Raw genomic sequence first — 14,404 nt, 5'->3', positions numbered from 1 at the left:
GACGGAGAAGGAGAAGGAGAAGGAGAAGATGAAAGAGGAAGACAATGAAAGAAGAAGAAACAAAAAAAAATCTCATGAGACCACTTCTGAAACATTGGAGAAGATAGAGAAGGAACATATGAGAATTCATTTTTAAGAGGAAGGGTAATTAAGGAAACAAAAATACCTGCTGTCAAAGTTAACGGACGGATTTAGAAACAATGAGTCATTTTTTGAATTTACGAAAAATGGGGAGGGGACAAAAAGGAATCTGGTCACAAAGTAGGGGGCCAAAAAGAAAATAACTCAAAAAAAGAAAACTAAACGGGGCCTCTCTTTTTTGTTGAGAACTACAAACTGAGGAAAGTAAAAACAAATAACAAAGCAACAAAACAACCTAAGGATCCAGAAAGGCAGGTAAGGAATTCCACGAGTTCGAGCAGTAGGTGAAGATCACGTTTCTGAAGTACACAATAAGCTTTTGAATCATCTTGATATGAGATATGGATTGCCAATGCACCGAGGTTTTGGGGTTGTAGAGGTGTTCCACAATGTTCTTGTTATCGCTTTCGATATGAATGTCTTGTATCTGCCTTTGTATTGCCCATTGTATGCATCTGAGAATCGCCTTGCTTTCGCATTCTTCTGAATTTCATCCTCTGGTCGTGTCTGATAAGGCTACTATAACTTGAAATTGGGAGTCGTGGATGGTACATCCTATACCTGCTCTTTCTGTAATATGAGTGAATGAGGCGTCTACATTGATTTTGTAGAAAGGATCTGTTGGTGGATTCCATTTATTCTATGGCTCGAGGGTATGTTGGGTTTTGTCGCTTTTATTGATATGTGGTGACTCATGTATTCTTTGAATGAGTTACATAGGATTTTGGACTGACTTGTTAAAGCATTGATCGCATTTGGTCTTCATGATAAACCATAGAATTTGGAGAATTGACCTGCATAAATTGCTTCTATGTCTTTCCACTGTAAGATCCAACGTAGGAGCGAGTTAATTTTATCAGTTTTGATATTGAAACAAAACAAGATTATGCGAGCATAAGAACAATGTAAAAGTGTGTGTTCTAGTGTTTCCGTGCTATTGCAATACTTACAATTAAAGTCATTACCAATGTATTTATCATTCTATTTTTAACTGGTAAGCTATTGGTGCAACATTTCGAAAGAAATAGTTTGATCCTGGGGAGGTGTTGATGTTCCATATGAAGAACCATTTGACTCCAATGCTCAGGTTTGTTTCTTGAATCTTGGTTTACTCTGATATGACGGTACATAGAATTAATGGTGAAGTTACCTGATTTCGTTAGCGGTCATTTCATGGTATCGTCTTCGAGTTCCTGTAGACCAAAAGGGGCAATTACGGTGAGACCCTTTTTATGGATGACCGGCAGGACTGACCCGTGAAACTCATTGTAATCACGAATCACGATCCCACCTTGACTAATATTACTATTATTTAAATCATCTTTATCACATACATCTTCATCACTAGAGAAGAATTCTTTTCTCTAAAAGAAAGTAGAGAGAGAGAGGAAGTACTAAAAGAGATCTAGCAATACAGAATGGAATTAGAGAGTGAATTTAGAAGCTTGATTAAGGTATGGATTACAGTTCTTGCTTCCCTAACTTACTCTTACTTCATCTCAAGAATCATTCCAAAAGGATTCCTAAGATTCATCTTAATTCTTCCAATCATACCCATCTTTATTGTCCTCCCACTTTCTCTCTCCTCAGTTCATCTTCTTGGAACCACTGGTTTCTTCATTGCTTGGCTTGCTAATTTCAAACTTCTCCTTTTCTCTTTTGGTCAAGGTCCTCTCTCAAACCCATCAATCTCATTTTTACATTTCATTTTCATTGCTTGTCTTCCCATCAAAATCAAAGAAAACCCACCAACCCAAAATAAAGTCAAACAAAATCCATCAACCCAAATGACCAAATCAAATGAAAATGATCCATCATTAATTTCAAAATCAACCCAATCTAAATTATTACCCAAATCAACACTAATCTATTTCATTAAAGTCCTAATTTTGGTCCCATTAATTTGGTCTTATAACTATAAACACAAATTACACCCATATTTTATATTAGTCCTTTATTGTGTTCACATTTACATAAGTTTAGAAATTATTCTAGCAGTATTTGCAGGATTGGTTCAGTTCTTACTCGGACTAGAACTAGAACCACAATTTAACCAACCATTACTTTCAACTTCATTACAAGACTTTTGGGGTAGAAGATGGAATCTCATGGTAACAGGTATTCTACGGCCTGCCATATACGTACCAATATGGTATTCTAGTACGCGTATTTTAGGAAAGAAATGGGGCCAATTACTGGGCTTACTAGCCACTTTCGTTGTATCTGGGCTTATGCACGAATTGATCTTCTTTTATTTCGGCCTTGTTTGGCCCACCGGAGAAGTGTTCTCATTCTTTCTTCTTCACGGAGTCTGTTTGGCTGTAGAGATAGAGATGAAGAAATATTCTAAGGGTAGGTGGAGGTTGCCTCAATATATTTCAGGACCGTTAGCGGTTGGATTTGTAGTGGTTACTGGTTTTTGGTTGTTCTTTCCTCAGTATTTACGAAGTGGTGCGGATGTTAGAGCAATTCAAGAATACACTATTCTTTGGGAGTTCATTAGGAATAAGTTCGGTAGAAAAATGATTGGGGGGTCATTGTCTGAACACTAACCCGGGTAATTTTATCTGAAGTGTTATCGGTGTCACCTCAAGTGCAAAGCAAGTTCTGCAAGAAAGTGTAAGGAAAAAATGGTGGCAATAACTACTATAGGAGGCGTTTTAAAATTACCCCATTAGATGTTGTTGCAGCTTGCCTGACAGTGATAAGTGGTATTTAAGCTCTCTTACCTCAAAAACAAGTTGGCCAACTAGAATTTTTCATACTCTTGAAATGAGCTTTTTGTTTCATCTACCATTGATGTAGGACTATTTAAATTGTTCAATGTTTATTTTCTTTTTTGTTTAATGTTTATTTTATCTTTTTTGTTTTCTGTAGTTCTGGATGTTGTTTTATTCTTAAATGTAGTTTCACGTAAGTGACTTGCACTCGTTTTAATTTTTTTATTTAAATCTATTTGGGTGGCAAATCTATACAATAAAACAGAAGGGAAAACGATGACTGGGACAAACATCTTTTTTTAATAATGGATACTAGGGTATATCCCGTGCCCTAGGGCACGGACACTTATATCAATCAAATGTTACAAAATTTATTTTATATTTTACTAAGAAAGAGTGATTTTTGTTAGTTATTATTTTTTGGTATTATTTTTTTGTTTTTTTTCTTAAATTAGTTGTTATTTTATTGAGAGAGAGAAATTTTAATTTCTTTGTTTAACCCTTGAAATTTATTTTGTTTCTTTTTTTCTTAAATTAGTTATTTTATTTCTAAGAAGGAAAGGATTATTGTTTTTTAAATAGGTAACTTTATTTCTACGAAGGACTATATTTTAAATTTTGAGAAGGGCTTCTAGACAATATGCATAATTAAATAAGGATGTTTGTCCCAGTCATCGTTTTCCCTTCTGTTTTATATAATAGATTAGGGTATATCCCGTGCCCTAGGGCACGGACACTTGTATCAATCAAATGTTACGAAATTTATTGTTATATTTTATTGAGAGAGAAAATTTTTTATGAGTTATTATTTTTTGTTTCTTTTATCTTAAATTAGTTAATATTTTATTGAGAGAGAGATTTTAATTTCTTTTTTTAACCTTGAAATTTATTTTGTTTCTTTTTTTCTTAAATTAGTTATTTTATTTCTAAGAAGGAAAAGATTATTGTTTTTTAAATAGGTAACTTTATTTCTACGAAGGACTATATTTCAAATTTTGGGAGGGACTCCTAAACAATATACATAATTAAATAAGGATGTTTGTCCCAGTCATCGTTTTTCCTTCTGTTTTATATAATAGATTTTATTGAGAGAGAGATTTTAATTTCTTTTTTTAACCCTTCAAATTTATTTTGTTTCTTTTTTTCTTAAATTAGTTATTTTATTTCTAAGAAGGAAAAGATTATTGTTTTTTAAATAGGTAACTTTATTTCTACGAAGGACTATATTCAAATTTTGGGAGGGACTCCTAAACAATATACATAATTAAATAAGGATGTTTGTCCCAGTCATCGTTTTCCCTTCTGTTTTATATAATAGATTTAAATAGGTAACTTTATTTCTACGAAGGACTATATTTCAAAATTTGGGAGGGACTCCTAAACAATATACATAATTAAATAAGGATGTTTGTCCCAGTCATCGTTTTCCCTTCTGTTTTATATAATAGACTAGGGTATATCCCGTGCCCTAGGGCACGGACACTTGTATCAATCAAATGTTACGAAATTTATTGTTATATTTTATTGAGAGAGAGATAGATTTTTATTAGTTATTATTTTTTGTTTCTTTTTCTCTTACATTAGTTATTATTTTATTGAGAGAGATATTTTAGTTTCTTTTTTTAACCCTTGAAATTTATTTTGTTTCTTTTTTTCTTAAATTAGAATTTTTATTTCTAAGAAAGAAAGGATTATTATTTTGTAAATAGGTAACTTTATTTCTACGAAGGACTATGTTTTAAATTTTGAGAAGGGCTTCTAGACAATATCTTTTATTAAAAAAAGATTTTTATTTCTAAGAAGGAAAGAATTATTATTTTTTAAATAGGTAACTTTACCTCTACGAAGGACCATATCATAAATTAAGAGAAGGGCTTCTAGACAATATCCTTTATTAAAAAAAGATGTTTGTCCCAGTCAGCGTTTTCCGTTCTGTTTTATTATATAGAATAGGGTATAATCCGTGCCCTAGGGCACGGACACTTGTATCAACCAAATGTTACGAAATTTATTGTTATATTTTATTGAGAGAGAAATTTTTTTATTAGTTATTATTTTTTTTATTTCTTTTCTATTAAATTAGTTATTATATTATTGAGAGAGATATTTTAATTTCTTTTTAACCATTGAAATTTATTTTGTTTCTTTTTTTCTTAAATTAGAATTTTTATTTCTGAGAAAGAAAGGATTATTATTTGTTACGAAATTTATTGTTATATTTTATTGAGAGAGAAATTTTTTTATTAGTTATTATTGTTTTGTTTCTTTTCTATTAAATTAGTTATTATATTATTGAGAGAGATATTTTAATTTCTTTTTAACCATTGAAATTTATTTTGTTTCTTTTTTTCTTAAATTAGAATTTTTATTTCTGAGAAAGAAAGGATTATTATTTTTTAAATAGGTAACTTTATTTCTACGAAGGACTATGTTTTAAATTTTGAGAAGGGCTTCTAGACAATATCTTTTATTAAAAAGAGATTTTTATTTCTAAGAAGGAAACGATTATTATTTTGTAAATAGGTAATTTTATTCTACGAATGACTATATTTTAAATTTTGAGAAGGACTTCTAGACAATATCCTTTATTAAAAAAAAAAAATGTTTGTCCCAGTCATCGTTTTCCCTTCTATTTTATTATATAGATTATGATTGAAATTTATTTTGTTTTTTTTTCTTAAATTAGTTATTTTATTTCTAAGAAGGAAAAAATTATTGTTTTTTAAATAGGTAACTTTATTTCTACGAAGGACTATATTTTAAATTTTTAGAAGGGCTTCTAGACAATATGCATAATTAAATAAGGATGTTTGTCCCAGTCATCGTTTTCCCTTCTGTTTTATATAATAGATTGTCTAGAATCCATTGTCAAAATTTAAAATATAGTCCTTCGTAGAAATAAAATTACCTATTTTAAAAAAATAATCATTTCCTTATTAGAAATAAAATAACTACTTTAAGAAAAAAAAGAAACAAAATAAATTTCAAGAGTTAAAAAAAGAAATTAAAATCTCTCTCTCTCAATAAAATCTATATAACAAAACAGAGTGGTTTTGTGCTGACTAGGACAAAATAAATGCTTGTGAGTGGGACAAAGAAAAACCTAAGACTTAATCTAGACCGTTGAATAAGATTGTGTGCAGAATTGACTGAGATGAACAACCCCTAATACCATATTCTAAAAAGGGGTAATTTCTACAAAGGTCAAAATAATATTGAAAATGAGTAGAAAAGCACAAAACATTTGAAAATTATTATTCAGGTCAAAAAGTGTGTAAATACTAAAATACCCTTTTTTGTCATTTTGTGTAACTAAATTCTTTTATTTTTCTTTAAACTTTAAATCGATATAACTTTTGTTTGAAATGTCGGATTTCTATAAAAATTATATATTTAGAAATGATTTTTCATTAGCTTTCTAACAAGATCCACTTTCAATATTTTTTTTCCAAAGAAAAAATCCAGAAAAAAACGACGCTTTTTTCTTTTACGTTTTTCTGCAAACGTGTTTGCAACAATCTGATCTGCAAACGTGTTTGCAATAATCTGCTATGCAAACGTGTTTGCAACAATCTGTTATGCCAATCTGTTATGCAAACGTGTTTGCAACAATCTGATCTGCAAACATGTGTTTGCATAATGTAAACTGCAAACATATGTTTGCATAATGTAAACTGCAAACAATGTTTGCAAAATATAGATTGCAAACATGATTTGCAAGCTTTGCAGAATATAATCTTGAGTTACATATCTTGCAAACTCAATTTGCAAATCAAGAATATAAACTAAGAGTATGTGTACGAAATCTTGAGTTTGGAATTAATTTCATCATTCATCATATAAAACTCATGAAGAAATTATGTGGTCGACTTTAAAATCAAACCTTCAAAATTCTTATTATTTTCTACTTTAAGATTAAACTTTCAATACTTCAAGATGAAATAATGTAGAGAGAGAGATTGAGAAAAACAAACTTGATCAATGAATCATATACATAAACACAACAAGAACTAAGAAACAAATGAATAATAAGTCAATACAAAATCGAGGCATATAATATAGCTATTCACGGTTCATCATCATCTTAATTCTCTCGTGAGATTTCCTCAAGTGATTTTCCCTTTGATTCTGGTAATAAGAAAGTCAAAAGGAAGCCAACCCCATTTGTTGCTGCTAGTATTAAAAGAGAGTTTGTTACACCAATAACTGCTGGATAACCTGCATCAGCCTTGCTTTTATCTTGATTCTGAGCTAAATATAAGAACCAAATTCACCAATTATAGAACCAGCTTTACCACAATCTGTTGATATACCATGACAAGTTGATCTTAACGTAGCGGGAAATATCTCGATCGGAACTACAAATATAGTAGCATTTGGACCAAAATTACCAAAGAAGAATGTTAGAGAACATAAAACAACACACCCTAGATGGTTCCCATTCAAAGTCCAATGGTGGAAAGGAATTGCAAGACCTAACATGAATTCTGTCATGAAAAAGAACCCCATTAATTGAATCTTGAATCCACCCATTCGATCGATAAACGCCACCGTAAACCAATACCCAGAAACAGTACTACATAACGCAATCATGGTTTGTGCTCTTGCAAATTTATAAGCTTCTTCAATTGATAGTTTCTGCCGGTGGAATACATCCAATTGCAGTAAAAATATCCTTCTGAAATAAGTTTTGACTATAGTACGCTATATCAAGTAAAAACCAAGTACTAGCTGGTCCAAGCAAATGCCAGCCATGTCTCTTAACAGATTTCTTCGAAAATACCCGAAAGAGTTATTAATGGATTTATTCTCAATTGTTGTTTTTTTCGGGGCAGTCAACTTCAATTTCGACTTGTAAAACGTTTGACATAGCTGCAGTTGCTTGTTTAGTATCTTGCGTTACAAGAGCGGTATATCTTGCAGTTTCGGGCATCTTCATACGCCAATAATAAGTTAAAGCAGCGGGTAAAGCTCCAAACATCAAAATTATACTCCAAACATCGACGGAATACATAGGAGCTTTATAAAGAGTTTTGAATACTAATGAAATTACTGTTCCGAATATTCCTCCAAATAAAAATCTAAAACCTTGCATAGAAAACTGCAACAATGAATGCACCTCTCATTTTTTAGTTGGCATATTCAGACATAATAGTTGTAGATAATGGGTAGTCACCACCAATACAAAACCCTAACCAAAATCTCCAAAAATAGAGAGTGATCATAACGCATTAGGTGAATGACCAAAGGATAGACCAGAAGCAATTGTAGCAAAAACCAATGACTCCTTTGTGTCTAAATATGTCTCTACCATGCTGGGGTAGACTAGAACATTCAATCATATCCAAAATTTGCAGAAATCAGAAATCCACTATAAAAAGGTTCAAGATAAACCCTAAACTTTCAAAAGCAAACTCAGGAACAACAAAAGCCCTCGACGAATCATGCTATGAAATCGAGCACAACAAATACCATTAGAAATTTTGAAAAAAACGCAGGAATTTTGATACAAAAACTAACCTGACTTTGCCCACTTGGAGGTAATTTGCTGTCCATAGGCTTTCTAAATTCAACATAGTTTGTATTTGCTTTGATTTGGATAATAATAAGTGTCTGGGGAAGAAAATTCGAAGAAGAAGAGAAGGACTCGAAGAAAGAAGAAAAACCCTAGAAAAAATTTGGGTTTCTTGAGAGAGAAAGTAATTTCTGACGGGCAAGGGTATATTAGGAACCAAACAATTAGAAAATGACCTGAATAGTAAATATCAAAATTATTTTAAACTTGACCTATTATTACCCATAATATTTTGATAACTTATACTTAATAGGAAAATATCTAGGTGTTTTTAGTTATTATGATAATATTTTGAACCTAAACAACCATTTTCCCTTCTAAAAAACAACCCCTAATACCAAAACCCTTCGTCTCCAAACCAGACTCTTTTTCTCTCTCTCCGTCTTTAATCCCCTTCGAGACTTGAAACCTAAACAGAAGAAGGAAACGAAAGAGTGAGATGGAAGAGACTTGATTTTTCCTTTTTAAACGGAAGAGTGGAGTACTTAAATACACCATACAAATTGGTTCATCTTCCAAGGCAATACAGAAGTCAGAAAATCACATAAGGCCTTCATAATTCAAAGAAGAAGGTCGAGGTTATTTTAGATTCTTAATCTTGTTGTGTCAATTTGATATTGAGGATTGATAAATCTAATTCTTATTTGATTGGAGAGAGAATGAAACAGCAAGAGTATTTTGTCGACAACTTATGGTGAGTGGGACAAAGTTCTTTATTGGTAATGACTCTGAAACTTCTTACTTTTTTTTTGTTAAAAGCAATTTTTCTTAAAAGGTAATTCGGTTTCTTGATTGTGGTACAAAGTTGTGAATCTCCTTACTCCATTTTTTCATTGATGTGTAACAATAGGTTGAGAACAACTGATTGATCTGAATCTCTTTTTACCTAATCCTGATCCAATGAAGTTATTCGATTGTGTTAGACTCTCTTATTTACTAAGGAAGTTGATTTGTGATGAAGGGCTATTGGTTGGGAACATAAATGGTTTTAGCCTTGAAAGTAAGCTTGATTTGGCAGTTTTGGTAGTGATTTCTTGGAGAATGGTAGTAGTGGCCCTAATTCAAGGTGTAGCAGTAATAGCGAATCAGGATTCTCCGACTTGCTCATTTGGCAGAAAAGATCGCGGTTAGTTCCTCAATTTTATTCAAATTTGTGTTAAATCTTATGATTGTTTTGTTTAGTAATCTTTTAGTTATGAAATTACCATACTTTAAGTTTCTACGTATGAGGGACTGAACTAACTTTTTCCTCACTATATGTGAAACAACAAATATGGAAGGCTTGAATCCGACAATTCTTAGCAAGTTGTTCCATTATGTAAAAAGGAAGATTTTTAATTGCCCAATTTATGAGATTGCCTAATTATTGTTTATTTTCGGTGATAACTTATTTGATTACTTAAAAGCTTTCTTTTTAGCTGTTCTAACTACTTAAGATTGACCGAGAAAGGTTGTTAGGTTATAGAGTGTGGACGGTTTAGTCATTATATTTTGAATCGAACTTTTCTATTGAACAAGAAATGAATGTTTTTAATGGCAGTTCGTCTTATTTCACTTATGTGTTTGGGGTTGTTCGATTGAGTACTAGATATGCTGATCAATTAATGTTAAATTATAGAAGGAATAGCATGTCCCTCGATGTCCTAAGAAATTTTTTGGGCATCTATACCTTCATTGTTTCAACTCGCGCTCTATACCAGTCTGAAGTTTGTGATAAGGTTCGAAATAATACATGCTCCTAATTGAGGTATGTACAAGTGAAGTTCAATCTTTATTTTGTTATTATAAGATTGACATTAGAATGGTGAGCCCACAAACTACATTAATACATTTATCAGTTTTAACACCACAAACCCCAAATCTCCGGTATTGGTGAAAAAGAATCTTGGTTTTATTGTTGTTCTTCAATATTTTGATATATTTTTTCTGTTGATATGCAGATAAGAACGAGTTTGTAGAAGATCTTTCACGCAAGTAAATTTCTGAAGTTTCTTACGACTTCACCTTCACCCAACTCGGTTTTCTAATGCGGTTATTGAAAATCCTTTTTTAGAAACGTCAAAACAGGAAAATCATTAGTCTTTCACTGTTAATCTTCTTTCTTTATCCAGTAATTATGTAATTGGATTAATGAGCTGTGAGCTCCAGTTGTTTGATGAAAATCCTCAACCAAGTAACCAATTGTACCTTCAAGGTTAGCTTCTTTTCTCATTAGAGTTGTAAGGTTGTTCTCCTATTTTGATATTCTTAGTTCAATTTTTTGAATTTGATCTGGTTTCATTGTCGGTGGATTGGGCTCCAGTTTTCAATTTTTTGTAGTTTAACTTATATTATTTTTATGATGGAAGAGAGGGAATCAATCATTCCCTTTGTCATTTATTTGTGTAGTTGTTGCAGAAGCATTCAACCTCATTTGAATGGAAATTTAAGTTTATTTGGCTGTGATAAATCTTAATGCAAGTAATCCATGTTATAGTTGATGGATGGTTGTTTTGATGGTTTGATTTCTCGAAGGGGCGAAATGTTGTATTAGAACAAACTTGGGACGTCGAAAGTAAAAAAAGATGGTGTCACTGTTGCGAAGAGCATCCGTTCATGGATAGATTTAAAGATATGGGTGCAGCCTTGTAAAGCAGGGTGCAAATGCAACCAATGATGTGGATGGTGGTAAGGCTTCGTTATGCATTATATTATAAGGTTTCTATTATCGTGTGTGAATCCAAGCACATGATGGGATATTTTGCTTTGGTTGGCTGGATTAGGTGTTCGTATATTATAGACAATACTTAAATACACACGTGGAAACTATTCTTCAAACTCTGTGAGATACCAAAAAATGAATATATTGTGGTCTTTAGTTTGAACTGTACGGTGAACTAAAGCATTTGAGTAGGCCAACTAACTGTTCTAGGGTTTTAGTTTTTCAGTTTATGTTTGTAATGATTATCACCCAGATTTGATACTTTTTAGCTATCCCCTGAATTTCATTATCTAGATTCTAATTTCTACATTTGCTGGTAGTATGGATTGTTGGAAGTTGATCTCCAATGCCATTAGAAGAGATTATTTTGATTGATAAAACATTTGGCTTCTTATTTCAGTAAACTATGGTTTAAAAATGTATTGGGTTTGGTCACGCTTTCTCTGATTTGATGAGATTATGAGAGCAAGATCATAGTATTTGAGGACCAATTAGGGCAGTAGTAACATATATGATGTACTTAAAGTAAACATTGGTTGATCGTGAATTTGCCCTGAAATGTTTAAATTGTGTCGAGGAAGTAGTAAAGAGTTATTCATCACCAACTCTCAGAGTTGGAATGTTTTACCTGCCTTTTACTTGGGATTTTTGCTATTTATCGTCACTCATAGATAAGTAAACGGTTGTTAACCCATAGAATGAATGTTATACAGGAAGACAAGAGGTATGGGAGTTGGTCGGAAGCTCAAGTCCCACCATAGGGAAGCTGGTCGCAAGCTCAAGTCCCACCGCAGAAGACAGAGGTGGGCCGATAAATCATACAAGAAGTCTCATTGGAAATGATTGGAAGAAGACAGTTGCCGGTTCTTCTCATGCTAAGGGCATTGTTCTTGAGAAAATGTGAGGCTAATACTGATGTATAATAATCTTCTTGTACTTGTTACTTGCCATTAGTCCTTACTTTTTTGACTCACTACTTGGAAACTAAGAAATACTTAAAAAATTTACAGTGGAATGGAAGCTAAGCAGCCTAACTCTGCTATCAAGAAGTGTGCCCGAGTTCAGTTGATTAAGAATGTGAGAAGATTGCTGCTTTTGTACCCAGATGATGGGTGCCTTGACTACATCGAAGAAAATGTAAGTCATTAACGAAAATTTGGATATCAGCATCTATGAATGAGCATATCTTCAAAAACTAAAGCTTTTTCTTTATTTCCTTGGCAGGATGAGATTTTGATTGTCGGATTTGGACGTAAAGGGCATGATGTCGGAGATATTCTTGGAGTTAGGTTCAAAGTTGTGTTCGTAGCAAGTGTTTCCTTGCTTTGTTTAAGGAGAAGAACAAGAAGCCAAGGTCTTAAGTTTAGTTGAGAAATGTTTGACTCATCTTACACTTCATTTAGGTTTATGGTATTATGGTAGAAAGTTGATTCCAACTATTTTATCAAGAAAAGCCCTAACTTCAAAAATCATATGAAGGAACTGATATACTACACAGTTCCTACTAATTTAACAATTCATGTGAAGGGTTTATCCTTTATGGAGAAGCCCTAACTTTTAGTTTATCCCCTTCAACAATTTTAATTAAATTCTGTAATCAAAATATCAACTTACTTGGAACATTCAAAATTTGAAAGATTATGTTGTGAATACTTAGAAATATGAAAATATGCCTATGTAATTTTGTTCGAGAATCTATTTAGGTTCATTACATATATCTTCTTCTTTTTATTGTTTCTGTGGATATAAACTGATTAAATCAAGACTTTACCTATTGTATTTTCTTCACGAAGATATTTTATATACTTCTATCATTTTTTTTTTCTTCTTTGTGTTTTTATATGTTTTTTGCTCGAAGACTGCTTTTTTCAGTGCCGGAGGCACGGGTTATACCTAGTAATAACTAATTTAAGAGAAAAGAAACAAAACAATAATAACTAATAAAAATCTTTCTCTCTCAATAAAATATAACAATAAATTTCGTAACATTTGATTGATACAAGTGTGGGCACGAGATATACCATAGTTTTTATAAAATGATGAATAACAAACCAAATTAAGGGCAATAATTATGTTGTTAAAAGCGATGATGTAACCAACGCCTTAATTACTTGATTTTTCTTTTAGCCTTTCTGTTAGATTTTGATAACGTTTACTTTTGTTTCCAAATATATAAATATTCTTGTAGAATGGGTGAGAAGAAATAATTATACCAAAATTTTCAATTCCTTTGCTTTTCCATTTTTCATCAACCTTCATCAAATTTCATTTACGCCTCAAGAATTTTAGATCTAGTTTCATCTTGGGTTGTGTTTTGTGTTAAATTTCACGATTATGAGATAATCAGAGAACTACAATAAAATAATTGACACGATAATTTAACGTGGTTCGGTCGGACAATTACGACCTACATCCACGGAGAATTATTTCTTTATTGACAATCACCACAAACAATTATGAGTTTGACCGATTACATTGGTCAGACATAACTCCATAATCTAATTCCTAGAACCCTCTCTAATTTATAGAGAAATTAGGGGTTAAGGTTTCCTAATTTCTCGTTACTAAATTAGGAAACAACACAAAATCTATCTAATAATAGTAGTAGATATAGTACAATAGATATTAGAAATATATGAAACTAAATATTCTGGATCTTCACATATCTTTAAATATCTTAGAAAAATCGATACGTCATTCGGCGTCCATACCTGCAACTAGATTCCAGTTAATTCTTTAGTCTCTTCCAAAAATTTGTCATCACTTAGAGGTAAAGGCTCAACTTGCAACCAATTGAGACTACAAGCTAGCGTGGATCGAAAAATCAAGTCAAGCAAACGATCACAGGAGTTCTGGGAAGTAATTTACCCTTCTCATCATTTACGCTTCATACGTCTTGTTCTTACTATTAACCTCAAACATATTTAATCACTGAGTTGATTTTAACACTTGATTATCATTGTTTGGTCTATGTATTGCTCAAGGTTGATGAAGAGTGAAATATATTGAAAATCACCTCACATGTCTTGTTTCTGATCTCCCAGCTCCCTTTTTGTTGCTTACTTTTGTCTTTGGTTATTGAATAGATCTGAACTTTTATCCAAATTCCTTAATAGCTTCACTTTTCCACTCTTATTAGCAACTCAATTGCGATCCTTTGTTAGATTAGCTCGGTATTTATACCTTTGCTATGACAGCGATTCCAATAACAGGTGACTCATTTTTTTTTCTTTAAAATTCGAGTGGACATGGTCTCTTTATTTAGAG

At 32.0% G+C, this 14,404-nt stretch overlaps 3 pseudogenes across 2 annotated transcripts; 2 read left to right on the top strand and 1 right to left on the bottom strand.

Moving 5' to 3' along the window:
* Positions 1 to 808: 808 nt before the first annotated feature.
* Positions 809 to 2,988, top strand: LOC147555967 (putative long-chain-alcohol O-fatty-acyltransferase 5 pseudogene; annotated as a pseudogene). Its single transcript, XR_015234927.1, has one exon. The product of XR_015234927.1 is annotated as a putative long-chain-alcohol O-fatty-acyltransferase 5 pseudogene (transcript).
* Positions 2,989 to 6,945: 3,957 nt separating this feature from the next.
* LOC147555966 (low affinity inorganic phosphate transporter 1-like) lies at positions 6,946 to 8,175 on the bottom strand (annotated as a pseudogene).
* A 3,680-nt stretch (positions 8,176 to 11,855) lies between these two features.
* LOC147555965 (small ribosomal subunit protein uS12-like) lies at positions 11,856 to 12,695 on the top strand (annotated as a pseudogene). Its single transcript, XR_015234926.1, has 3 exons — positions 11,856 to 12,037; positions 12,148 to 12,274; positions 12,362 to 12,695. The product of XR_015234926.1 is annotated as a small ribosomal subunit protein uS12-like (transcript).
* Positions 12,696 to 14,404: the final 1,709 nt, after the last annotated feature.

This window comes from Eschscholzia californica, unplaced genomic scaffold (genome assembly GCF_041429995.1).
Source record: "Eschscholzia californica isolate CP2 unplaced genomic scaffold, dmEscCali1.0.p SCAF_2, whole genome shotgun sequence".
Lineage (NCBI taxonomy): Eukaryota > Viridiplantae > Streptophyta > Magnoliopsida > Ranunculales > Papaveraceae > Eschscholzia > Eschscholzia californica.
Note: the sequence above shows the minus strand (reverse complement) of the source record. Positions and strands in the feature narration are given on the sequence as shown.